The sequence below is a fragment of the Microtus ochrogaster genome, linkage group LG9 (assembly GCF_000317375.1).
Source record: "Microtus ochrogaster isolate Prairie Vole_2 linkage group LG9, MicOch1.0, whole genome shotgun sequence".
Taxonomy (NCBI): Eukaryota; Metazoa; Chordata; class Mammalia; order Rodentia; family Cricetidae; genus Microtus; species Microtus ochrogaster.
Genome location: NC_022034.1, coordinates 35339683 through 35367381, shown reverse-complemented (window position 1 = coordinate 35367381; position 27699 = coordinate 35339683). Strand labels below are relative to the sequence as shown.

The 27699-nt window shown below is 39.6% G+C and overlaps 1 protein-coding gene across 1 annotated transcript in view; it reads right to left on the bottom strand.

The window, feature by feature from the left end:
• Positions 1-27433, bottom strand: part of Pkib (cAMP-dependent protein kinase inhibitor beta) — a 95569-nt gene extending 68136 nt beyond the window's left edge. Inside the window, exons 1-3 of the mRNA XM_026787330.1 lie at positions 27153-27433; positions 16353-16421; positions 6986-7070 (exon numbers count right to left, since the gene is read on the bottom strand). The gene's annotated coding sequence lies outside the window, so the exon portion shown is untranslated. The remainder of the gene's footprint in view (positions 1-6985; positions 7071-16352; positions 16422-27152) is intronic.
• Positions 27434-27699: the final 266 nt, after the last annotated feature.

The following is a 27699-nucleotide window of genomic DNA, read 5'->3' as shown; positions in this document are numbered from 1 at the left end:
GTTTTTCATTTTAGCCATTCTGACAGGTGTGAGATGGTATCTTAAAGTTGTCAATGACTAATGTAAATTGTGCAATGCTTGATAACACAGCATGACTGATAAACAGGAATTGATTTGCAGTACAGCATCATAACCCTACCAAATTCAAACTCACTCAACACGCACAAGCATGCTGCCTTTGAACAGGTTGTAACACATTTATTGTCAAATGCAAGATCTCTTTTGATGTAACAGACTAGAGTTGACAATCTAGACACCTTGGCATAAGCCAAAAACTAAAGGTTGAACTAAAACCAAAAAATAAAATCGTTCACAAACTAAGCACATACAAGAGAGTGCTAACAAAATAGAACAGCTTCTAATGATGTATAGCTACAATATTTTTGCAGCACAATTTATAAAGATTTTGTTTTCATGAATCCCAGATGGAGAGGACTTCTAACATCAGTGTCATCTTCACTTCCTAGGTTGCTACAGGCACTCTAAAAGTGCTTTCCAAAATAAGATCTTATTTCTTATACTAATGTACCATTTATCAAGTGCCCACCATATCCATACATTTTTAATTGCTTCATTAACACTCATTTTATTCAATTCTCACCACCCATCTTGAGACATACCATTTTACTCTCAAAGTCTCAGGGATGTATAATTTATCTAAAGGCTACGAGGTAGGGGACAAGAACAGTAGGTTTTAACTCAAACTTAGCCTGGTGGTCAGTTCTTCATGGGAACCCTTCTCATTCCCATGATCAAAATAATACTTGAACTAGTTTCTGTGACATTTGTTAATCTTCATGTTCCCCTTTACTTCTCCAGTCTCACATTTAAACTCCCTGTGCTCCATCCTTTCTTAGTGTTCCAAGCTTCTAGAACTTTCTCTAGTACCAGAAGTTGTTCCCCAAATGAAAACAAAAATATTTTTCTCTAGTTACATCCATTCAGACCAGCTATGTTTTCTTCTTATATGTCAAACTGATTTCTGTTTCCACATCATATTCTTGAGCCTACTGAAGTCAGCATGGGTCCCTTAAGACCTCATCAAAGGAAACTGTGGGGAACCCCTGATCTGAAGATGCCTGAGGGCTCTTTAAAATCCTCAATCAATTTTACTTAGGTCCAGCATTTCTACCCAAGCATGTCAGAGAAAACACCAAGCCCAAGACAAATAGGACAGTCTCAGAAACCATTTGCTAGATGAAGAAATGAGAGAAAAAAAATAAAACCTTTGACATACTGTAGATAGTATTGACAGTTATTCTATGCTTAAGAGTCTCCGATAAACTTGACCCATTCTACTTTATCCTGTTACAGTGGTGGCTGTCATCCCCCTTTGTTTGCTATACATTTTGTTTTGGTCTCCATTTTTCCCTTCTACAAATTGCTACTGACAGTTTTTGTTGTTGGTGGTTGTGGTAGTGACTATGGATTGTTTTGTTTTTTTTAAAGTCTTCAAAATGTGATAGTCTAGCAAGCATGAAGATTAACAACAGTTTGTTATCTTTAGACTTGTGTGTATTTGGTTTTGTTAGTCACTTAACAAAAAATAGTAGTCTTTCTCTCTCTCCTCTCTTTTCTTTTATTTACCCATTAAAGAGGAAGGTTTCGACAGTTATTTTCTTTTCTTTGAGGCTGTTTTCTTCTTTAATAAAAATATTAGGAGAAAGAGAGAAGGAGAAAAAGAAAGAGAGAGAGCAAGGAAGGAAGGAAGGAAGGAAGGAAGAAAGGAAGGGATTTTAAAACTTCTCTGTCAGAGGCTAGAGAGATAGATCAGAGCTGCTTTTCCAGAGGACCCAAATTTGGGTCCCAGCACCCATTTCAGGTGGCTTATATCCATCATTAACTCTATCCTCAACAGTGATGTCTTCTGGCGTCCATGGGCACATTCGTTCACTTGACATACATTACCCTACACCACACACCACACACACACACACACACACACACACACACACACACACACACACACACACACACGCATGCACACTAAATCTTTAAATAAACAAAAGTAACTGTGTGTTCAAAAAGAGTCTTGCAGAGCCAGTCATAATGTATTCCTTTCATGTGGATTCAGACATTTCCAAGCATGTTTTCTGAGCCAGTAGGGACATATTTTCCTAGGATGTGATTTTTCAGAGTATCTAAAAGTCCTTGTAAGAAGAATACATAAGAAGGTTGTTGGCCAAACCCTAAAAGCAAAACTTTCTTGATAACAAGCATGTCAGACCAAAAAGTTACACTCTAGTGTTGCTAGATAAGAATAACTTAAGTATCAAATTCAAGTGAGGTACAATAACCACTGGAGAAAGATGACGGGAGATGGCTGAATATACAATATGGCATAATTTAAATCTACAAACAAAAGAGCAGTACAGATGAGTGAAATGAGCAGTCCATTCAGCTGAGAGAGCACTGGCAGGACATGGATCAGCATGCATGTCTTCAGGGAGAACAACAGTAGCCAAGAACAATTGCCTTGCTCAGAGACGTGGATCCAACCAGAAAGATGTAAAAGATCACAGCAAATCTGGTACTCTTTCCAGAACTCAGTAATTATGCCAACAGAACCTCAGGCAAAAATGTGTTCCTTTTTAAAATCTTTGTGCCCACTGGTTGTAACACTACAGGCTGACATTACTTGTTATATTTCACAAAAATTAAAGGTTTTATTAATTTGTCTTTTTACTTTTAATTTAATTATTGTTTGTGAGGATACACACGTGTACACATATGCCATGGCATGTGGACGGAGGCCAGAAGACTACTTCCATGAGCCATTTCCCTCTTCTCACTGTGGCTACTAGAGAATGAACTCAAATTTTCCGGCTTGTGTGGCAAGTGTTTTTCCCCTCTAAGCCCTAAGGTGCTAAAAAGATCTTTAGTGCGTGTTGATGATGATGAATTTCCCTTTCACATTTGCTTTGTGTCCCCAGTATTTGAAAAAAAAAAGAGATACTCCAGATAGAGGGGAAATAGTCAACTTTGTTGCACTGTATTTCACAATAACCAAACTGGGAACATTTTTCTTCAAATATTATCATCTTGTCGCTCCACTACTATTATCTACTGCATTTGACTAACTGGGGGATTTCATTTTTACTACTGATGATACATTTTCACATGAACAAAACTTGAATTATTCAAAGATGTTGCAAATGATTTCTGAAATATGCACTGACGTGCAAGCATTATAAAAATGTCTACTTAAAATCCTCCACTTTTGTGGCTACAGTATCTCAAATTTAGTTGGTCTTTTGATGGAAAGTTGCTGCTCTTCCAAGTTGTTGCTTGAACTTTTCTATAATGCTGTCAATACTTTTCACTAATATATGTGTGTGTGTATGTGTGTGTGTGTGAGAAAATATATTACATAAATATGATAGTAAATCATGTCATATTATGGCATAACATGCATCCTTTGACAGTGTCCATGACTATCTATGCTGCAGAGGTTAGGAAACCAACTCACCCATAATGTCTCAGCTTTATTGAATCTTTAAACAATCATATTTTTGGAATGTTAGTCAGAATTTAACTGATTCATTAATTCTACTCTCAAAAAATAAAACAAATTCATTGTTAGGGTCAATGCTGTTTGTGTCTCTTGTTCATTAACCTATAAGGAAGTTTTAATACAATTAAGCCTATCACTCTTCAGATCTTGATTCCTCGGATTTACAGTTCCGGAAGGATAGAGCCCACAGTGATAGGAAAAACATGACATCAAACAAGTATGGCAAGCAGGAGCAACCGGAAGCTAACTGGTCATGTCACAGCTGCACACAGGAAGTAAAGAGCAAACTGGAAGCGAGGTATGGCTATAAATCTTCAAAGTCCACTCCTTAGTGATGCACTCCCTGCAACAAGGGTGCCTCTCCTAAAGATTCCATAGCCTCTCCAAAGAGTGCTACCATCTGGAGAGCAAGCATTCCAATACAGGAGCCTATGGGGGACATTTCTCATTCAAACAACCACTGGACCTTTAAATTTCTACATTAGTGGAAAAAAAGTAGCACACTGTTTTAAGTATAACCTTTTAACATGTTTTAGTATTCAGAAATGACAAGTTCTTAAATTATTCTTTCTTTTTCCAAAATTTTACTTTTCTCAGATCAATCTTTCTTCAATTTTAATGGCAAGTTTTCCTCCAATTTTTGAGGTTGCAAATTAAGTTATAATAAGTTCATAAGTTAATATGGAGATGACACTTATACATTTATTATTCTTTCCTGGATTTCAATGTAAACATTGTTCACCACTCCCTTCTTTTGTTTCTTATTCTATCGTTATTGTCTTCATTTAATGCTTATGTTGTACCTACACAGCTATCTGTAGGTATTCCTGACTGTATAAATGCAATTATTTTACCATACTGAATATTTATTGTGGAAAAACAAACTGATGTATACCATTAGCTTTTTTTTTTGTTTGTTTGTTTGTTTGTTTGTTTTTCGAGACAGGGTTTCTCTGTAGCTTTGGTGCCCATGCCGGAACTAGCTCTTGTAGACCAGGCTGGCCTCGAACTCCCAGAGATCCGCCTGCCTCTGCCTCCCGAGTGCTTGGATTAAAGGTGCAAGCCACCACCACCCGGCTTACCATTAGCTTTTTTTATTTAAGTAATTGTACTCTTTTATTCCGATACTCTTTATTATGTCTTTATTATGTCATCTTTTCTATAATAATTGCAACTTTTCAAAATTAAAACTATTAAGAGACAACAATCTACAGTATTTAAGACCAAAGACTCATTCATATGTTAATCCACTTGAGTACTAATTCAGTTTTTGTACTTATTGTCTGTGTGAACTTGGCCAACTTATTCAACTTCTCTGGTTCTCAGTTTCCTAGTTTGTAAAATAAAAACAATAGTTACTAGTACCTCCTGGAAATTAAACATTTTTTAAAATTATTGTAAGGAACTTAAAATTATTCCTAACACAGACAATAGGTATTTCTCTTTCTATTTTATCCATTAGAATTTCTAAAATGAAATAAAGTTCAGGTGATCAAACATGCCATACAATTAACCCATAGAGTTTTTCTGATTTCTTGAGATTTTCTTATACTTTAACTTTTGCTATCCTAACTTACTAAGTGGTATACATATGTGTGTTTTTTAAATAAACATTTGGAATCTGTTAGAAAATCAAGAGTGTAGGTATTATTCTTTGGTCTATTTGGTATAAAATTATTTAAATAAAATTTCCAACTTTGACCACCATCCCATTCCAGCTACACATACACTCACTGTATTGCTTTGTTCCTGATTTCTAATTTCTTTAGCTAATATTTTAAAATTCTCTTGTTATGCTATGCTTTTTATTACTTTTTGAGAGGGTTATGAAGTTTAGTGTTTTGTTATAAAAATGAATCTGTAAAATGTGCTATTTCCACCACAGACATCACTGAGTCAAGAGATATGTGCTCCTTAGGAGTGTGTTTCAATGCGGAGGCTAAACGTCTGATGCACGTGAGATGCTGCCTTCCTCTAAAGACAGTACCTCAGCTTCTGCTCTCCACGCTGGTCAAGGACATGGGTTTAACAGCAGACGGAATTAGACTCCTATCCAGCTTCACCACCCACTGGCTAAATCTGTGCAGTTGGCCAGTCAGCCAGCTTTCATCACAGACGGGAACAACCTCCTTCACCTCCTCCCAGAGCTGTCGTGAGAATTATGTGGATTCTGTTTATAAGTCCTGAGCATTCAGCCCACCACACTGACCCAGTAATTATCTTATATATCAATTTTAGTTGTTCTCAAAGGCAAAGCAAGCATTTGTAACTTTGTTCATGATTTTCCCCCAGTATAAAGAATAGAATGACTTCTGTAGAAATCTGTTTTCCCTAAAATTATTTTACTGAAATCATTCCCTTCTAAAAGGTAAATTTCAGTGAAGCTGTTATTCTTCATTGACAAGTTTAAAAGTTGGCATTAAAGTAAAAATGTTCCAATAAGATATAGAACCCATTGCCACTGTCTAAATCTCAGTGGGTGAAAAGGAAGTGCACACTTGTCTCTGGAAGCCCAGGCAAAGAGCCCAAGCCCCATGCAGGATCATCTGCTTGTTCATGCTCCCTTACTGTTATGTTCTCCTGGAGATCTGAGAGGGGCAGAATACTGGAGCCCTTGCCCGGCTGAAACTTATGCTGTGTTCTCCTCATCCCTTATCTCACCTGTGATGGAGGAGCAAATTTCTCACTCCAGAGGGTGGGACACAGAAGTGAGGGAGAAAGAGGCCTTCAGGCTAATTCCCCCACTGTAAAATACCATTAAGATTGCAACTTGAAGGTGGCCTCAATTTTCAACACGTATGTCAAGTACACATCTTACTTGTGTGTATTATATAGAGAGATACATATACATAATTAGTTTAAAAATATTGCTTTCCTATCATTAAAAATGCATTAATCTGAGTTGTATGTCCACCAGTCCTCACCATCAAAAGTATTTCCTTGAAAACACTTATGTAATCCTAACATTTGCAAGGCTGAGGCCTGAGCTAAATGTTCAAGACAATCCAGGTTACATAGCAACACCCTGTCTCAACAAAACAAAACTTTCGCATGCATTGTTTACTATGCTATCTTAGATAAATATTTCCGAAAAGAGTAATAATTAATATAATGGATTTCTCTCCAAAGTCAAAGACTGGAATTTTAAAAGATTTTAATGGGCCACTGGCCTTCACTGAGAGCAATTAAAAGAGGCCCGGCTAAAAAGAACAGAAATACCAAAACATATCCTTTCTCTATTTCCTTTCTCAGGCCCCCAGAAGACAGCAGAAGGAAATATACTGTATCCAGTGTGTATTCAGTGTGTAGTGTTTGCTACAATGTCACTAGAAAACTGACTGGACAATACTGAGTAACTTTCTGAACTGGAGCCATCTCACCTGCCCCTTTCTTCACTGAAGTCCGATTTTAGAAGAATAAAGAATGTTCTGTGACACCTCAACACAAGGATCAACAGGACAGTTTACCTACCTTTATCCTTACGGTCTGAACGTGGTCTTTATGGTTTCCTGCCTCCCCAGATTTATCTTGTGTGGTTTTCAGTATATCATGACCCCTGAAGTGAGAACCAAAAAAGGAGGGAAAGATATGAAGATTTATATCTCCACTTTCTTGTTCATTATAGAAATGAGCAAGTGGTTTCTTGAGCAAAAACATATTTAAAATGACCAAATATCTCATAATTTTTCTGTTTCTCTGAGACTAGGAGCACAAATTTGTGCAAGCAGCTGCCGCCCTTCATGTGTGTGTGTAAATAATAAGCAATATGAATATATTATATATACCAACTACCTAATAAGCTATATGAATATATTATATATACCAACTATCCAATAAGTGATATGAATATATCATATATACCAACTATCTTTTTGTATATATACTACCTTTCTTGTGTTTTGCTCTCAAATTGTGTAGGAAGAGTTTACTAAATAGTTAAAATGAAAGCACACGTTTTTCTTCACATTTTCAAATTTTCATTCCAAATCGATTCTCTAGGTGTGTGGCAGCCCTTCTCAACTGTGTGGCTCAAAAGGCGATATATTCCCTGCAGCATTTGTCTTTGGATCGCAGTGGCAAGAAGCAAGACCATTGTTTTCCTCAGTCACATCGCACAATATTGGAAGTCTTGGAGAGAAAAAAATCCACTAAAATCCAGCGTACACATAAAGCCCCAGTGTGGATAGTTAACCTGAAGATTTTCTGTGTACTTGCACAATTTTACTCATATTCTTTTAGGTTTTGTACATACAATGCCCCAATTTTAAAGTTAACAATACACAAAACAACCCAGTTATTTTCATTTCAATACGTATTTGATAGACGTAGCTGTGACAGATCTCTGAGTAAATCAGGCTCCCTTCATTTGCACAGACTACACTTGTGAACAGACACAGGATAAACATTTCGCCCCACTGTTTGAAATGAAAAAGCAATGCTTTGTTTTGTTGACATTTTATAGAGATCCTCTGATTATTGTTATCCTAAACATGGGGCTGACCAATGCTCTTCTACTTGTCTGTGTTAATAACAAAATTATCAAAGCAGGGGAGAGTCCAGGTCTGCGCTATGGTTTAGAGAGAAATGCTGTCTACTCCCTTCTCAAATCCAGTTGTTCCTGTCTCATGATCTGCAGGTTGCACCTCCAATTCCATTCATTTTCTATTCATCAAACAGTCTGGTCTCTTCCACAACACACACACACACACACACACACATGACCACCTTTCCACCTCATCATTCCCTGCAGAGGTTATGACAGCCCTCACCAATCTCTCTGCTCAAAGATATTCCTCTCCTCATCCATCCTCCACAGACCCTTCACATTAATAAAGCAATTAGACTTTTCATCTGTTACGTGGGAATTACATGTGGTCATATTTTACTATGATTCTCAGACAAGGTGTCTTCTCACAATGGAAACAGTGTATTGGTCACTCTTTTATATTTGTTTTAAGCAATGTAATGATTCTTTCTCCATTGATTCCCCATTTTCTAGAGCTTACAACTGGGCATTGAAGAGCACCACAAGCGCATTGACATGCAGAGGCAGGACTGGGCTACGTTCTCTCTCTGAATCATCCATTTATTAGGTATTGACTTGAGGCCCCATCTCCTTTGCTTCAGGTAAATGACAGAACCTTGACAAAATCCCACTTGTCTCTCTAGATTACTCTGGGACTCTAGGACGGCCCCATGCAGTGAAGTAGCAAATGTGCAGCTGCTAATCTCCCAAAACAAGAAGACACAGGAAATGCCAAACGGTGCATCTAGTATTAGATCTTGTCCAGATCCCTAGGAAAGAATCTGTTCACACTCCTACATCCTGCTGCTTCCTTTTATGGATGGGATATTCTAAACAGCTTGTTTCGGCTTCCAAAGAAGACTAGCATATTCCTCCATGTTTGTATTTCAAAAGGACCCTGAAATTCAAAGGGAGAGGACAAATTCTGCAAGCTCTCCTTAGTGTCTAAACTTAAAAATGTGGGTCAGATAGAGATAGGAGAACAGGGGTCATAAGAGGATGGGGCATGGGCAAGGGGAGGGGAGGTAAGCAGATCTTGCAGAGCAGGAAGACAGTCACAGAACAGATCCCGATCTTCTACTGCACAGTAGAGTGACCATAGTTAACAAGATGTATCCCATCTTTTTAGAAAGATAAAATTATTAATGTTCTTACCGCAGAGTAATGGTAAATGTTCAAGATAATATACATGCTAATTACCTGAGCTTATATCATTACATATATCAAAGCGTCATGTCACATGCTACGAATGCATGTATTTGGTGACCAGTCAAAAATAAAATAAACAGGACTCAAAGAGTAATAAGTCCTGATTTGCTAAAATTTTAATTAAAGCAAAAGTATCATTTAGGTGATAAGTATCAACCATTTCTTTAATATACTGATAATAATACAAGAAATTAATAAACACTTTTAATAAAGAAATAGCTAGAAAGATTGCTCAGCCATTAAGAGAACTTGCTGTTCTCACAAAGGACTGGAATTTAGTTCCCATCTATCCCAGCACCCATCACAAATGCCTGCAACCTCAGTTCCAGGGAACCCAGTGCCATTTTCCGATCTCTGTAGGCACCTGCATATGCACACACATGCTTGTATAATATTATTCTCTAAAAAATACAGTCCTAATCTCAATCATTGCATCATAGGTTAACTGAAGATGTGTGTATAGCAGGACATTTGCTAAGCTTCCAAATAAAGGGTTTCAGTTCACTTCTATGTTCAGTCTAATGGCTTCAGCTCAAAGGAATTTTTGGTTTGAACTAAAAGCTCACAAGAAATCCACTTTTCCCTGCCGTCTAATACATAACCTTGCATGAGCAGTCCATCTTGGCTGGGTCTAGATGACACCGGACAAAATAAATGCTCTTAACTGTCTTCTTGCCTTGACATCTCTACAGCTTTATATAACTACCCCTCAAATAAGGCACTGAGAATCACAAACCAAATGAGGAAAGATATAAATATACCCATGTGATAACTTATTTTTGACAGACTAATGGATAAAAATTACTTTAATACTAGAGCTGTTCTTTATTGTAGAATAATGCACAAAAATTACCCTCCCAATCATCTTAATCAAATAGTTCCTTATTATGTCTCTTCATATAGCTGTGCAAAAGTTATCCTTTAAAACAAAATCTCTATGGCTATTCAACAAACATCTCCACTCCTTCCTGCTGGCATCCCTTGTAATCATTAAGTTTCTGCTTCAGACTATCTATTTCTTACAAACCTGTTATTTTGTGTCTGGCTAGTTTTTCTAGTACAGAATTCTCCAGGTTTATTCATGTAACAAACAGCACATGCTAAAATTCCTTCCTTTTTAAAGGATGGTTGATACTGCAATCTACACACTATGTTTTGTCTATACATTAGTGGACATGAGTTGCTTCTGCAATTCGTATCATGGACCATGCTGAATACTTTTATTCTCTCTTCACAATGTACTACAATGAATGACATTCATTCATCCCCAAGGTCACACAGCTAATAAATTCCAGAGCCAGGATTAAAGTTTAGCCCTATCCAAATCTAATATGGAAATCATGAGACCTTATAATATTCTAGTTGTTATACATCTTTTTTTTTTGGTTTTTTTGAGACAGGGTTTCTCTGTGGCTTTGGAGCCTGTCCTGGAACTAGCTCTGTAGACCAGGCTGGTCTCGAACTCACAGAGATCCGCCTGCCTCTGCCTCCCGAGTGCTGGGATTAAAGGCGTGCGCCACCATCGCCCGGCTTTGTTATACATCTTTTGTACCTTCATGATTTTTCTTTGAGAATAAGTAATTACTACCTTTATACTTTTCAAGGTCTGAAATGGTTTTGGAGGGTTGACTCCAAAATTATGTAAAGTCAAACTTATCTCCCCTAATTATTTTCTAACCTCTTAGCCTTCATTCACATCTTACCCCAAAGAAAATACACTCCCCTACTTAAAGACAAAAACACACAGAAACAGGAGTGCTAGATGCCTGCCGAACTTATTCTCCAATACAGAGATGCATACAAGGAAACTTAGTCGAAAGGAATTCTTAGTAAGAAGAACAGAGTCAAATCATAAACCAAACAATTTAGTTACTCAAGCAATCTTGTGGCCTTTGCTTTATTGCACATTTTAGAATACAAATTCATTGTAAAGACTTACTTGGCTGCCCTCATAAAATAATATCGTACCTATGGCATACTAAAATGACTAAGGGAGTGGGCTTTGAAGACTGATTTTTTTTTCCTAAATCTTAAATCCGTACTGTCTTTGGCCCAGTTACTAAGGTTTCTGGGTCAGCCTAAGTCAAAATGTATAAAATAGCCTTAAGAGTCACGCATTTATTTTGTATACAGGTGTTAGAATCAGCTTAGTTGTCTATCAACAGATAAAAGTATAAAGTGTGGTATTTATACACAATAGATTGTTTAGCCATAAAGAAAACTGATAGCCTTACATTTGCAAGAAAATGGATGGAATTAAAAATAAACTATACTCAGAAATCCAAGTATGTTTTCTCGAGTGTGTGTGTGTGTGTGTGTGTGTGTTATTAAAGTAAAAAGGAGAGCGTGAGACAGAAGAAAGATATCTTAAGATCTTAAGGGATTTAGGAAGTGATGAAAGGGAGGATAACAGAATTCATGTGGCATGGAAGCAGAGGAGGGGTATTCAAAAGAAGAATTGAACCTATAAAAGAGAGTATGAACCCCCGCTTCCCCTCAACTGAACTCCAGGAGCTCAGCCCGGTGCTTGATTGTGGGTTACTGCATCTGTTGTCATCAGTTACTGGATGTAGGTTCTATGATGACAACTAAGGTAGTCACTAATCTGATTAAAGGGGAAGGCCCTTTCAGACACCCTCTCCACTATTGCTAGGAATCTTAGCTGGGATCATCCTTGTGGACTCTTGAGAATTTCTCTAACCAGGTTTCTTCCTAACCCCATAATGGCTCTCTATCAACGTAACTTTTATTGCTCTCCCCCTCCATTCCTCTCCCTCTAACTAGGCCTCCTCCTCCTCCTCCTCTTCCTCCTCCTTCTTCTTTTTTTATTGTTATTTTATTTTATTTTATTTTGGTTTTTCGAGACAGAGTTTCTCTGTGGTTTTGGAGCCTGGAGCCTGTCCTGGAACTAGCTTTTGTAGACCAGCCTGGTCTCGAACTCACAGAGATCTGCCTGCCTCTGCCTCCCGAGTGCTGGGATTAAAGGGATTAATGGCTTGTGCCACCACTGCCAGCCTAACTCGGCCTGGCCTTCTTAATCTCTCATGATCCCATCCCTCCATCCCCACACTTCAACCCGCCCCCCTCCACACACCCACACACACACCCACACACACACACACACACACACACTCCAAGTTTACCCAGGAGATCTTAACTATTTTTGTTCCTGGGGCCCTTCAAGTGTGTCTGGAGGAATCATATAAACAGGGGGCGTAAAGAGCATGATGGAGAAAACCAGAAAACGCTGACACGAGCTAGTGGGAGCTCATGGACTATGGACTGACAGCTGGGGAACCTGCATCGGACCGAACTCTCTGAATGTGGGTGATAGTTAGGTGGCTTGATTTGCTGGGGGTGCAGGGGACTGGCGGTGGCACAAGGACCTATGCCCGGGGCAAGAACTGGCTTTTTGCAACCCATTTCCTATGGTGGCATACCAGACTTTGTTGACTCTGCAAGGAAGGCCTTATCCCCTCTGAGGAGTTGGTAGGGGGTGGTAAGGGGGGATGGGGGAACGAGAGAAGGGGAGAGAAGGGAAACTGGGGTTATTATGCAAAAATGAAAAGTACATTTTTTAATAAAAATATGAAAAAAGAGGAACTAGAAGGTTGGGAGCAGTAGAGGAAGGAAATGAATTAGACCAAACTGATATGTAATTATACATATTACATGTATTCTTATAACATATACACATATATATGTGAAAATGCTGTAAAAATGTTTTACTTTGTATACTTTGTTTAAAAAGTAATTAAAAATAAACAAATACCATTTAAAAGTTTATTCTTTCAGTTTAACTCACATAGAACAGTTTCTAGTAATAATATATTCCATATGTTTCAGATTATCAAATTCATGCAAGGCAAATCACGGTTCCTGACAATTTTAACTGTACATAGGATAGAAACCGTGTCAAGCACCTTAAAAAAGACGTTTGCTTTCCTGTAAGTACTTCCATAAAGCACCTCAGTTAACCTCTATTTGGTCTTACATACATTACTGTGAATAAATGTGTGTTAAACAGATCTCTGTATGCAAGGCTTAGGAATATTTTTTTAAATTTTTATGTATTTACAAAATAATAAGGGTGCAGACAAAGAGTGCGGACTATCCTGACAGAGTCTACAATTGTGCCGCCCTATCCAGAGCACTGCATCTCTGTCTGTGGGACATTCGCCTAAATCGTCAGGTGAAGCGTTTACTCAACAGAGAAACACTGACTTCTAAAGTTAGGATGCAGTCCTCTTCAGAGATGCTATTAACTTCAACTTTTACCAACCCTTGAAGAATAATTTATGTACATAATATAAATACTAAAAATAGAGAAAGAAAATTCAATGGAGTATCTCAAGTACTAGGAACAAATTATGTTGCTATTAAATCAAATACTTGACTCTCTAGGGCCTCTTGACCAGATTAGAAGTACCTCAATTGTTTTTATCAAATGCAAATATTTGTTTGGTTAAATAATATTAACAGGGAACATTACATATTTCCAGTAGTATAGTGAAAAAAAGACATCTCATTGTCCCAGAAGATTTAGCATCAAGCCTGGAGGACAGAAAAATACGCAAAGTATTTGAGTGAGAATTCTTCCTGTCACTGCTTTGTACCCTGCCCCAAGTTTGTATTTGATTCAATTTACAATATTTCTATAAATGGCGTATATGTTGATAGTATTAAGTTACCATCTCTGATGATAAAGCCAGACACTTACTGATAACAGCCCCATGCTTTGAGGGAGGTTCAGACCCTGCCAGGATGGACTGCTCCTCTTAAAGGGAGTGAACCCACCATCACCTTAAAACTCCATGGAGGATGATGTGGAACCAAGAGCCCCCTGGTTGCTAGGCAACAATCCCTTATGACTGCTCCAAAGGGACTGCTAGGCAACAGCACTTGCTGTGTTTGCCCCAGCTGTTTCCAAGAGAGCTCACTCCCAGCTCAGCGGCTGTCAAGAAGGCCAGGTTCACAAGAGACTAGGGGGCACCTGGTTCTGTGACTAGTTACATAACATATACACATATTTCAAAGAAGTTTCTCTGCTGTCGCTAAAGAAAAATCAGGGCAGAGTTAGTTTTCAGCCTGAAGGATACTTTGAATGTATCCTTAATTTAATTCCTGTCCTTGGAGAGTTACAGATTCCACCAGAAAAACTAAAACAACTGAAGCAAACTCTGTAACAAAAGGCTAAGAACTCAAATAAATTATAAATGAGCCAACCTTTATTAAGTCACATTTAAAGTACGACTACCTAAGCTCTATTTCAAAGAGCTTAGCCACATGCCTACTTTCTGTCCATAGAAAAGTGGGGAAATACAAGAATTAAATCGCAATGTTCATGGAAAACTATGCCTAACTTATTTGAAGCTGGATATGAGGACACCCTGCTGTATGTAATTCCAGCACTTGAGTGGCTGAAACGGAGATATGGTATGAGACTAGCTGTGGCCACATAGTAAAACCCTGTGTCAGAAAAGAAAAAGAAAGTGAGGGGAGGGAGGATAAAGAGGAAAAGGGGAGAGATATTTTAGAAAATATTTAAGTACAGCATAGCAAATTTTAGGCAAATTTTACATATAGTGAAACCAACATTTAGATGGTTTGTCCCAAATTCTCTATAGTTCCACACCCTAAAACTAAAAAAAAAATAACTTAGTTATATTTTTCCAGATATCACTCATCTTGAAAGCAACAGCTAGTGAGAATTGTCTCCATCCTGTCATGAGTTTGCCCTGTCTTCACTCCCCTTGATGCCCCCCAAACTCATTTGTATAGAAAGAGAACATGCAGAGGGGCATGGACCCTTATCTATTTCACCATAGCACAAAGCCTAGCATCCATAGCATAATACACAAGATACATCTGAATCTTCTTCCTGCCCAACTTCAAGCATGTCTGCTGCTGTCCCATTCAACACACTTCTATTTGTGTTGAGTGATTCACGGTTCCTCCAGCATACCTTGCACTTCATATTGCTTTAATCTTCCCAGAACACATTCCTCTTTACTTGAGAAATGACTGGTTATCTTTTAAGATCCGGCAATACTGTCAACCCTCCTCAGAGTAACTGGCCCTGATTTCCAGATTACCGATAAAGACAGCTGACTGTGCCCATGCTTGATCCAAGTTGCGATGGCAACTTTAGGCACGTTGTGTTGAAGTTGCTTACCTTTCCATTGATCTGTGCTCTTTAAGAGCTCAGACCATGCACCACATAACCTCCTTTGGATCTGGCCTAGTCCTTAGAATTAAGGAAGTGACGGTGGTATGATGCATTGTTTATTAGAGAATTGTAATTTTAGACAAAATTGTAAAATACACAAAGATTGGACACCTTTTGATGTCTTTATATCACCTAACAACATACATAAGGGATGGGAAACAATGTAAGTTGTCAAAACTCCATCTCCATGTTCCTCTTCTTAAGCTATAAGGAATGCTTTTACACTAAATCATCAGAAATCCCTTGAGAGACAAGATTTTTATAATCTGGCTATCTCTGTTCTTCTTTTCATTTCTTCCCTGCAGCATTAACACAGTTCACCGGCAAATTAAACAAGCATTCTACCACTGAGCTATAACACCAGCCCGTCTCATTCTTACCATAATCATAAAACAACACTCAAGGTAGCAACATATTCAGGAGTCAATTGCTGAGAGTGATCTGGTTCCCATCTCAGAAAGGTAATATTTCATTCAAATCAGCAATTGGGTTATACTTATTTTTGTTTTAAGATGGGATTTCATATATCCCAGGTTGGCTTCAAACTTGTTACATAGCCAAGGGTGACTGAATTTTATATGACTTACTTTCATCATCATGTCTGGTTTATGTGATGGTGTTCTGGATTGAACCCAAATTGCTCCAACTGTAAAACCTCCTTAAAAATTCCCAAGTCAGCATTTATTCAATAGCAACCTCCTTCAAATTACTAGTTGAAAAATTAAATAGGAACATGAGGAAATAATGCACAAAAGTCCAAGAATTCAGCTACCAATCACAAGATCATACAGTCATTCTTCTTCTCTACCACCTCTTGATCCAGAGATATGTATAAACCTCATTCCCAAGGGTTGATTTGTTAGTGAGTATCTTACCTGCGCCTGTGCCACTGTCAAGCCCTCTTATACCAGGAGCAGTGTGATTATCTAACTTGAACACAAATTCTGTGGAATAGAAATCAGAAATGTTGGACTGCTTGTGTTGATACACTTGGAGAGAATTTTTAATCTATTGAGTTGACCAGGTGCATGCCCTAAGGCTGTATATCTTCATCTGGGAAACCAATGCTGTTAGAAACACTTGCCCAAACACTATCATGTGGAATTACAAGTACATAAATAATGCTGAGTATCTATACAATATTGCACAATAGTGTATAGCTTAAAATAGTTACACATTAAAATGAAATATATATGTCATGAATTAGAATACAGAGCATACATAAATTTTAAGATGTATATAAAATTTCAAAGGAAAAAACACCTTGCCTCTAGACTTAGCTATGCCTCTAGATTTCTGGGTTTTTAGTGGGGAAAAATAAGAAGGTTTTGTCTTTGGAACTCAATTACGTTAAGGTAGGAATTTATTCATTCTCTCTCTATTTCTCTCTCTCTCTCTCTCTCTCTCTCTCTCTCTCTCTCACACACACACACACACACACACACACACTCTTCTGCCTTCTCCTTGGTACAAATCTGCAGTCACCTTGCTTAAATACAGAAACTGTTATATCTTTTATATTACCTTATATTTGGAAATGCAGGTTAACCTTGACAATATCTTTTCTAATATTTTGAGGTAGATATTTTTCTTTCTCCACTATTAAACCTAAATCTGCATGTACCTCATAGACACAGTCTAAACCCTTATGCGCATAAAACAGACCTTCACAATAAAAACGACAGTCACAAAGAGAGCAGGTGCATCAGATGGTAGGAAGAGGTTACAAACAACCGAGGTTATTTCTGTGATGTAAATAGACTGGAAGAGCAAAAGCTAGAAAGTTCTGGAAAATAATAGCACAAGTAAATAGCAGAGCTAAGCTTTGATCCGGATCTAACTAAAGCTTACTCTCTATGCATGACCTTTGTTGAACAGCCACTTGATGTTACTAATCTCTACCTGATCAGCAATAAACTGAAAGCCTCTATTATTTTACGAATCCTACCAATGACCATTTACCTTATGTTATATATGATTATAAATATTATTTACAAAATGGTCCTTCTACCATATAAATGTGTGTGTACACATACACACACATAAAATAGTTTACTCTTGGATTTGTTCTCATAAAAACAACCAGTGAAAACGGATTCAGGTTCTCAAAATGCAGTTTTCATTAGCATTGGCCATGAACTGAAACACAGAGTCTTCTCTCTATTTTTTAAAGCCCACTACAACATCCTCCATCTCTGTGTTCACTCTTACCTTCAGCGGGTCCTGAATATTCTTCACAGCTCTCCCTTCCTCTTTTCTGCACTTTTGCTTTTGTTCTTACTACCTTCTAGCACAGGGATGTCTTTTCTCCAGTCCTAGAACTTCCTTCTGTGCTTAAAGGACCACTTGAGTTATAACATCTTCTGCTCAGTCCTTCTGTCTAGACTTGAAAATTATTTTTTTTCTTCGTTGAAGTCTCTGAAACACCCCAAAACTTTCTGTTTCTTTCTCAGAAGCAATTGCAGTCTACCTAGATAAACAGGTGGGGTTACCATCTTCCACCACCTGTCATGAACAGACAGAATCCTAAGCATCCTACAGAGAAGATGGAGTCTCACTTCCTATATATATTAATGATATATATCTATCATCAATAAGTATACAGAAATGCTTGAATTCTAGAGGATGCTTTTACATGGGCATTTGTTTGTTTAAGTTTAGTTTACCTTTTACCTCAAAAACAGATGTACTAAGTTTAAATAAAGTTCATCAAAATTTCAAATAAACATTTATAAATGGATGTTTTGCCTGCATTTATGTCTGTCTACTCCTTGCATGCCTAGTGTCCACGAGAGTCAGAAGATGACATTGGATCCCCTGGAACTTGCATTATAGTTGTAAGCTGCCATGTGGGCACCGGGATTCCATCTCAGGTCTCCCATAAGAGCAGCAAGCACTCTTAACCACTAAGCCATCTTTCCAGCCTTAACTATACAATTATGATCACTCTCAGACATGAGAATAAAATGAATGTGTACATGCAATATTAAAACATGGAATGTTTTTACAATAATATAAGCAGCTTTATGTACTCATTTAATGATGAACAATTGAACTCAATTTCTTGATATTGATATAATTGTGTTGAGAAAAAACTGAAATCTAAAAAAAAAAGATTTGTCTGTGGTCACATGACTAATTTAAAGTGTAGTCAGCTACATAACAAGGTTTTTCATTTCTAGCTTAATGCTTTTTGAGTTCTTAACTCCAAAATCTTTGTCCATGTTTTTTGTGTTAGCCACAGATATGTAGCCACAGAAAGAAGAAATAGTCTCATTTTTCTTTTCAAATTATTATTTGGATACAGAATATATAGTAAAAATCCATTAATGGTGATTAAAGGGGATTATACTGAACAATATTTATTTCTACAAAGCTTACTTATTTTGCAATCTAAACCACAAAGAATACAGCAAAAAGTCAAGACGTTAAAAAACGTACTGCTATTCAGTCCAAATAAACTTCACTAAGACCTACATACAAATAGCATTCATAGTTTTCACACATAAAACTGTCTTTGGGACCAGACCCTGCTTTGTACCTCAGGGTTTGTTTTAGGCCATTTGTCCTCAGGTTGGAAGAGGGCAGTATTTACCCTGCTCAACATCTCTGTTAAGGAGTCTCCCTTCCCTTCTCTGCTCACACTCTGTCAGATTCACTTGTTTCCAGGAATGACTTGAGACCCAGGTCTAACACATCCAAGAGTCACAAGGCCCTAGTCACAGCAGTTTGTTCAGATACACATGACTCACACCTGCCCAGAAAGCCTGTTACGTTTTCCCAACCACAGCGGTTGCTTCAAATACGGGTTTACGGTAGAAGCTGATCAAGCATGACCCTGGTACTAAAGCCCTAGGTACAGAAACATTTGTTCCTTTGAATTTATGCTTTAGGAATTAGCTGTGGAACTATTGGTAGCTTTTTTTTTCCTGCCTAAACCCTGATAATGAAGTAAAACCAGGATTTAGAAAGAAGCTGGTTCGTTTCAAAATAATTCACCTTCTGCATCAAGCTGTGACTAAAAGCTGAGTATTTAAGTTTCATAAATCTCATAAACACCTCTTTTCCCTTTATGTTAACTTGACAAGGATTTCCTGCCAGGGAAAAATGTTCTAATCCTTTAACTATACTTAATTATCTAAGCATCTCCATTCACGACAGATGCGAAGGGTTATCTGAAAAGAGGTGAAACAGACATGCTATGTATTTATGACAAAGTGACAATGCAGAGCTTTAGAGGGAAAAAGAAAACAAGTGGGTTGAAAAACAAATTTCTACTTCCAAAAGCAAGGGCTTATAAAAGGGAAACAAGCTATGCTGTGCTCTATGACACACTCAGCGTTCTTTAGTCACCGTCTTCCCTGTCTCAGATAGCTACCCAGACCTACTCTGAGGGGAAACTCTTCCTCACTTGCTCCCAAGCCTTCTCTCATCCTTCCCAGTGCTAATGAATAAAAGTCAAGGCTCACCCTTCAACTGACAAAAGCATCTCTAATTTCCCTGTTGCTGACTTCACAGTGGACTCTAAGATGATTGGCTTACGATGCTGTAGGACAGACAAGTGACCAGGTGAGCTACAGTGGATGGACTGCCCGTACTACCTTTCTGCATCCATTTTTTATAATTGGCACTACGAATGAGAGCTGAATGTGAACCGCACCTAGACTTGTTGTCCAGTATGAGATATGTGCTGTCCTTTTCAATTCAGCTCAATTCCCGGTGGACCAAGGATTTGGATTTACAACCCATCAAAATAGGTTCTGATACGTTTTGTTAAATGACTGGACAGAGAGGCTAGGGAGATGCTTCCAAGGGTCAAATGTTTGCTGAGAAAGCAAGCACAAGGGGTTAAGTTGAGATCCTTAGTGCTCACATAAAATCTTAGAGTTGTGTTAGTCTGTAACTCCAGCACGAAGTAGGGCAGTCACAGACCTGTCCCGGTGGCTCCCAGGCCAGCCAGTCTAGCTGAAATGGCAACCTCAGAAGACAGGGAGAGACCCTGTCTCCAAAGACAAAGTGGAAAGCAGTAAGATTAGTCAGTGACGTCAACCTCTGTTCGCTACCTGCACGTGAATGAGGGAGGGTGCATTCCCACACATACATGGACACACACTTACGACACATGTGTGAAAAAAATAAAAACAATGACCAAACAAATACTCCGTTTACTTACTATTCTAGAAAATACAGCCATAATATCAGTTGCATAAGTTGCATAAAAATAAATGAGATGCCTGAACACATCTAGTTGAGGCCTGGCATGTTACTCAGCAGAGGAGAGTTTTCCTTTCCTTAACAGAACTTTTCCACGGAGACTGTATGCAAACTACTCTCCCTGAACCGCCCATTACAGGTCAAAGGGCATACCACATGTTGGTGACTCCCCCTTTTGCCCTTAATCTGAACCCCCTCCTTTGGAAAACAGTCCCATGACTTATCTTTTCTAGACTCACAGTCCCTCCCACATATGAGTTCTTTAAACATTAAACAGAAATGGACTTGACACCCGCTTTCTCCATTGGTTTTCAGTCATTAGCGTCAGATGAGCATTCACCACTGTAATGCGCATGCTCGCCGCCTCTGATGCTCTTCCTCGCAATCACAGGGCCATTAATCTTAACTTTCACGTCAAATCAAAAGCTCTTTCAGCCGCCCTCCTGCTTTTATCCTTACGCCGATGACCCGTGATTACATATGCATGCTGGAATTCTGCCTGCACTTGTTGCTATAGCAAATCTCTCTCCAGCTTCTCCTGAACTCCCTGAGGCCCTCCCATACTCTTCTGTTGCTGCATTCTTAAACTCTAGGCAGTCTCACCACACTTCATCCTATAGACCAACTCCAACTAAATGCTTATCTCCCGAGCTCGCCTCTGACCTATCTTTTACGCAGGAGGTAGGCTCTTATTTTCATATAAGGTCACATTCTGTGGTTCTAAGAAGGAAAAAAAAAAACTGACGTGTAATCCGGAATACTCTCCAAATCTCCACATCTGCTCCCCTTCCTAAATTGCTGTGTTCATAAATGGTGCCACTTGACAACCTCACATCAAGGCCCAAAATGCATACAGCATTCTGTGCTTACATAACCCAGCTATCACCAGGCCCAATCCTGTTCAGTTTCTAATATTTCAGGAATCAGAATACTATCTGTTCTTCATCATTTGGATGACTTAATTAATGGTTAGAAATATTTGCTTGGACTGCCCAACAGCTATCTACCCACCTAAAATTGTAAATGTAGAAAAATACCTGTAACTTCCTGCTTCCTCGAATGTGTGAGAGACATAAGCGTGTTGGTTTTTATTTTCGGTCTAACTTTTTGCTCCTGTGCATAGTTCTGCTTCCGTCCCTCGGCACACAGAGTGGTGACAGACATTCTTCTTCAAGGACAGAGGAACTGAGAGGCAAAGTGGCTTCTGAGGAAGCACTGCCTTTTGTAACTTCTCCTTTGGGGTTGATAGACGCTTTACAAACCTTCAGAGTGCAACAAAAATTCATCATGTCTGTAATATGACTGTTTTATTAGATTTGAAAGAGCTCTTTGGAAAAGGCAGGCAAAGGGGTCTTATTTTGTCTCTTTTGAGTTTAACGTTACACCTGTTCCAGAAGCTCCACTTATTTTCATTTAAAAAAGTAACAAGCATAATAAAGTAATATAATTGCTTGAGCTATCAACCATTCCTATTTACACATATGTGTGCATGAAAACAGAGAGTGAAGGAGAGATAGAGAGAGAAAGAGAGAGAATTTCTTCTCTCCTTGAGATACGTTATTTCAGTGCTTAATAATCTGGAAATAAGAAATTTTGAGATGGTTAGAATACAGGCAAAAATATACAGAAAGAATGTGGTACTCTTCCGTAGTTTTATTTCTGAGACTGTCATACTGGACCTCAGTTTCTCCTTTTCTTTCCTTCCCCAAATGAACACCTTCAGTAGCCCATGCTGAAAACACACACACACACAAAGAAAGAGAGACAGAGACACAGAGAGAGATAATATTTTTCCTTTCATCAACAGAGCAAATATTGGGACTTATAAGGAAGTGGGGTGCAGGGTGAAGGATCCTAGGAGGACTTCCAGTCTGTCTATCCTGTGCTCAGACACTTCAAGCTGCTGCTGCAGCACACAGGTGTCAATGATATCCTGGCTCCATGCTGCTGAAATAAAGTATCTCCGTCCCCACTGGCCTTCCTTCCTGCTTGAAAAATCCTGTTTCTAATTAATCCAGGCTTCTAGGTGAGATTGCTGTATCCTATCCAGAACAGGCACAAACCTGAAACCATGGAGTTCTGAACCCTCTTCTCCACCAAAAACAAAGCAAACACCTCTCGGGCACTGGGCACAAGACTCTAAGTGACTGAGGGACACAAATCATCATTCTGTGTAAAGTCCACAGCAAGCACCCTCCCTGGCTAAGTGCACAGGATGGCCATTTGTTATTGAGAGAGCTGAAAAAAAATGCCTCTCTCATTTGAGTAAAAAGTAGAAACTCAGTTTCATTTTTCAAAATCAGTTCTACTTGTAATAAGGAGAAGATAACAAACATGTTTGGTTTCACAGGTATGCACCGGAGTGTGCTCTAGAACTCTTCTTGTGAAATATTAACTCACTATGGCAAGAAGAACTATATACAAAGTGTATGATAATACTTGAACAAGAAGATTTTTAAAAAGTATATACTAATAGGAAAGGTTTTAAAAGGATAACTTCAGTCTTGATTTTACTCATAATAAGTGACTTTTATGGATGTAATTCCTGAATCTAGGACCTTAGATTTTCCCACCTGCATTAGGAGATGATTAATTAGTATTTGCGTGGCAAATTTAATTAAGGCACCTTCTTTATAGACTTCATTAATTGCATTTGACATCCATAAAGGAACTCTTTTTTTTTTCTTCCCCCTAGGTCAAACTTTTATACTAAAGGGATGTAAAACAACCTAATTTACAGTCAAGCCACTCAAAATTGAGTGTTAGCAACATCTGAAAATACAAATTTCAAATAGATTTCTTTCTCATTTTAAATTCAATTCAGATTTAGTCTTGATTAAGCCTGGTTCCTTTTCATTTGCCTAAAATAAACCATTAAGCAAGAAATATTAGTGAAAATGTAACATTTTTTAGGAGTAGCTTGCTGCAATTGAGCTTTAACTTTGAAAGAAAACTTACCTATGTATGTGTGTGCATGCACACACGTATGTGTGTTCATGTGTGTGTGTTGTGCATCTATCATACACACTATACTGTCTAGTTTTGTGTGTCAGCTTGACACAAGTTTGAGTCATCAGGGGAAGGAGTCTCAACTGAGGAAATGCCTCTATGAGATCCTACTGTGAGGTATTTTCTCATCTAGCGATTTATGGGGGGGGTCCAGCCTATGGTGGGTAGTGCCTCCTTTGGGCTGGTGGTCCTGGGAAAGCAGATTGAGGAAGCCAGGAGAAGTAATCCGGTAAACAGCACCCATCCATGTCCTCTGTATCAGCTCCTGCTCTCAGGATCCTACCTTGGTTGAGTTCCTGTCTTGACTTCCTCCAATGATGAACAACGATGTGGAAGTATAAGCCAAATAAACCCTCTCCTCCCCAACTTGCTTTTTTTTGTCATGGTGTTTTGTTGCAGCAATAGAAATCCTAACTAAGACACATACATACACACACACACACACACACACACACACACACACACCATATATGTAACTAAAAGCCTGACTGCCACCATAACTGAGGCCAAGAACCTGAAGCTGAATAAGCTCATAGGCCCAAGGAGAGATCCTACAACTATTGTTCTCTAAAAGGACCTAGAATTAAAGCAACACCTTAATACCTATATTCATAGTTAAGTGCGTCTCTCAGGCCTCATCACAGAAGCCTCTATGTGCAGTAGAACGTGATTAACTCCCACAACTCATCCCCACACAGAGAATAACAGACTTTGAGCTCTAAGTACTAAATGGGACATGTGTCACACCCTCTCCTCTCAATGCCTTAGATAATCACTAAAGAAGGACTAAAGGAACTGTAAGAGCCAGAGGCTGTGATGACTATATTGAAGCAGTGTTTTCTGGGCACAGCAGGATAGCTGCACATGGACTCATGGTAGCTCTGACTGCATACACAAGACCTCTACAAGATCAAACCAGGCAAAGCCCCAGCATGAATGGGGAGATGGTCATAAAGTCCAACCCTGGGCTGTGAAGCTAATGGCAACTGATGGTTGGAGGGGGGGATGTTGTGATGCAGCTGCCCTCACTCCCCCTGACTGACAGCGGAACTTCCTTGTGGTCTGTAATTGACAAGGATGTTTGTGTTCTTTCTGGCCGGGGGGTCTCCACAGAAGGAATAGCGGTATAAAAGGTTGCTGGGCAAAATAAAGGTTGCTGTTCTTCCACCTGAAAAGAAGCCTCTGTGTCTCAATCCCGGCACCCCCCCCCCCCCCCCCCCCCCCCCCCCCCCCCGCCAGTCTTGGCATGCAGGCTGCACTGGCTGCAGCAAGGGGAGAGTTCTTTAAGAGATGTGAGCACCCTGAAGGCTACCCAAGCTCCACTACATGGTCTCACAGTCATGCATGTGCAGGCAGCACTAAGTAGACACAGTGGGTTTGAAAAGAGGACACCCGAAATTGGCAGGGAATCCCATGTAGAAGTAAAGAAATGGAGATGTGGGAAAAGGGGGCTGGACTCAATCAGACCATATTGTATGCATTTATGAAGTTCTCAAACGTATAGATAAATAGTTAAAAATAAATGTCCAGATGCACATTAACAGAAAAATGCACAAAATAGGGCATGCCCACACAATGAGAAATTATTCTGCAGTTAAAAAGGAGTAAAATATTGATGCATGCCAAATCACAGAGGTGCCACAAATCGAACTGCAAATGAAGCCAGAAACCAAAGAACATATAGTGTATTATTTGTCTGAAATGTTTAGGGAAAGTAAGCCTATAGGAGCTGAAAAGGAGATGCAAAATCTCCTGGAGTTCTGATGGGATACAAGCAGGCAGAATGGATCTTACAAAGTGTTGAAGATTAAAACTACATCATAATGATTATTATGCATCTTTTTAAAAGTTTTAAAAATTATTAATGGGGTGACTTTTTAAGAATAATTTGCCTTTGAAGAGGGTAAATGTTATGATGTACAAATTTATGATCTATATCTCAATAAATTTATTGTTTAAATCTGTAATGCAAACTCGATAGGAATTTAAATAATTGCAATACTATTAGTAAAAAAAATAAATTGATCCATCATTAACTTCAACATATGTTTAAAATGACAAAAGAAGAAGGAAAATTCTTTAACAAGAATGAAATTTGACACTTCTTAAAATATTCTAGATTGAGTAATACCCCAGTCTGTGTTACTTTGTTGAAAAAAAATTATAGGCAAAAAATTAGTTGATTACTAAAACTCTTCCAAGAGCCTTTTTATTTCTTTAAATTAGATTTTGTTTAAAATTGAATCAGTTGAACTTGCTAAACACTTTTTTTTTGGGAAAATTAGCTCTCAGAAGACAGTGTCAGTTGCGGGGCACTGATTAGTGTCTGGCTGTCACAGGACACAAAGATTTTGAAGATGAGACCTTTGGCATCAGAATTGTGGTCACCAGTTTTCATTTTAATAAGCCAGGCTCTGAGCTTCCTAATATTAAATTCAAGGAAGAATTTTTTTATCGTGTCAAGAAAGAAAAACGACATCCCGTGAAGTGGACAGGGAGATTTTCAAAGGTTACTGTTGACATACAGAAATACAACTGTCAAGAGTAAGTCTGATCCAATACTGCTTCAGGACCAAACCGCTCATAAGAGGGCTACATTTTGGTTCTTTCCCGACTGTGCGTATGTCTAAGCGATCATGAGAGCCCAGAATCCACCTGCTGGCCCGGCAGAGTCCAGATGCTAACCCCACTGTTTCACTGTTTGCCTAACTGCTTCTCTTTCGCCCCAGCAACTGCTGGTCAGGGCGCTTTTCTGAATCAGGAATGCACTCTGGTACCATCTCGGAGAAGATAAAACGACATTATCATCTCCGCTTCCCTAAGGAAGGCAATTGAGTTGTGGGATCCGTAAGACTGGGTCACCCTTTCCAGAAGGCACCTTCACGAAACTCCCAAAAGGCTGCAGTAATAACAGCCAGGACCAACCTGCACTGGGGCGCCCTCTGCCTCTCAGGCTCTGCGACCACCTGCCACTTGAGTCCCTCCTCCTTCACACCAGCTATCCTAGCAGCGGGGACAGTCTGATACAGCTGTGGGGCTCCCCGAGGTCACCGGTTCCCTCACAGGCACAGTTTATAGCTGAGAGCGAGCGGGTTGGAACTCAGACTTCTACTGCGCTGGTGGCAGCTCACCGCCACTAGGCAGGAGGAAAACGACGTGTCGTTGATGGCGCGACAGAAGGGCTCAGGAACTTACAACCAGAGGTTCCCAGAGTCCGCTTTCAGTGCCCAGTGGGCAAAAGCCGATGAGCAGACCTGCCAGGTGCACCTGCTTTCACTCCGACTGTCCCCCCAGCTTCAGGTGCAAGGATGGGATGTGCTCTGAATTCCCCGCTGGGTGGAAAATAGCAAAGTTGTGCTTACGTGTTCGCTCGCTCAGTCTCCCCAACTCCCCGAGTCCTTTCCCTTCCTCCTCTCTCTAGTGACACCGCTCGCAGTCCGCCAGGTACGTACCTGCTGCGCGCGAGAGGTGTGAGCGGAGCCCGGCCAGGTCCCTTGCGGTGTCGCCTGCCGGCCTCTCTGCAGCACCGGGCTGCGACGCGGCTGGAGCTCGCTGCCGCCTCTACCGTGGGATGCGGCGGCGTCTGAGAGCCGGGCTGAGGCAGTGGCAGCAATTTGTGGGGCGGAGGGAGAGACTCGGTCCCGCCCCCGGGAGCTGAGCTCAGACCAGCCCTGCTAGCAGAGCCCGCCAACGCCGAGCCCCAGGAGGTAAATCCAACAGTGGCTCTTCCCTCCAGGCGTCCTAAGGGGAAAGCTCTCTTCTCTGCACGTTCACAGAGAACCTGAGTCAGTTCCCCTGGGTTAGGTTAAGAATTTACTGGAGAAAACCTCGGGAAGTTCGCACTTCCTCTGCCTTCTGTCTGGGTGATGTTACCCTTCCCTCTGGTCCCGGTGCGTTCCCGGGTCTTGGGCTCCATGGTGTCAGGAGGTTGCACTTGTTTTAGCAAGGGGTGTTTGGAGAAGGCAGGTCGCAAGGGGTGTTTGCAGGTCTGTCTGCACC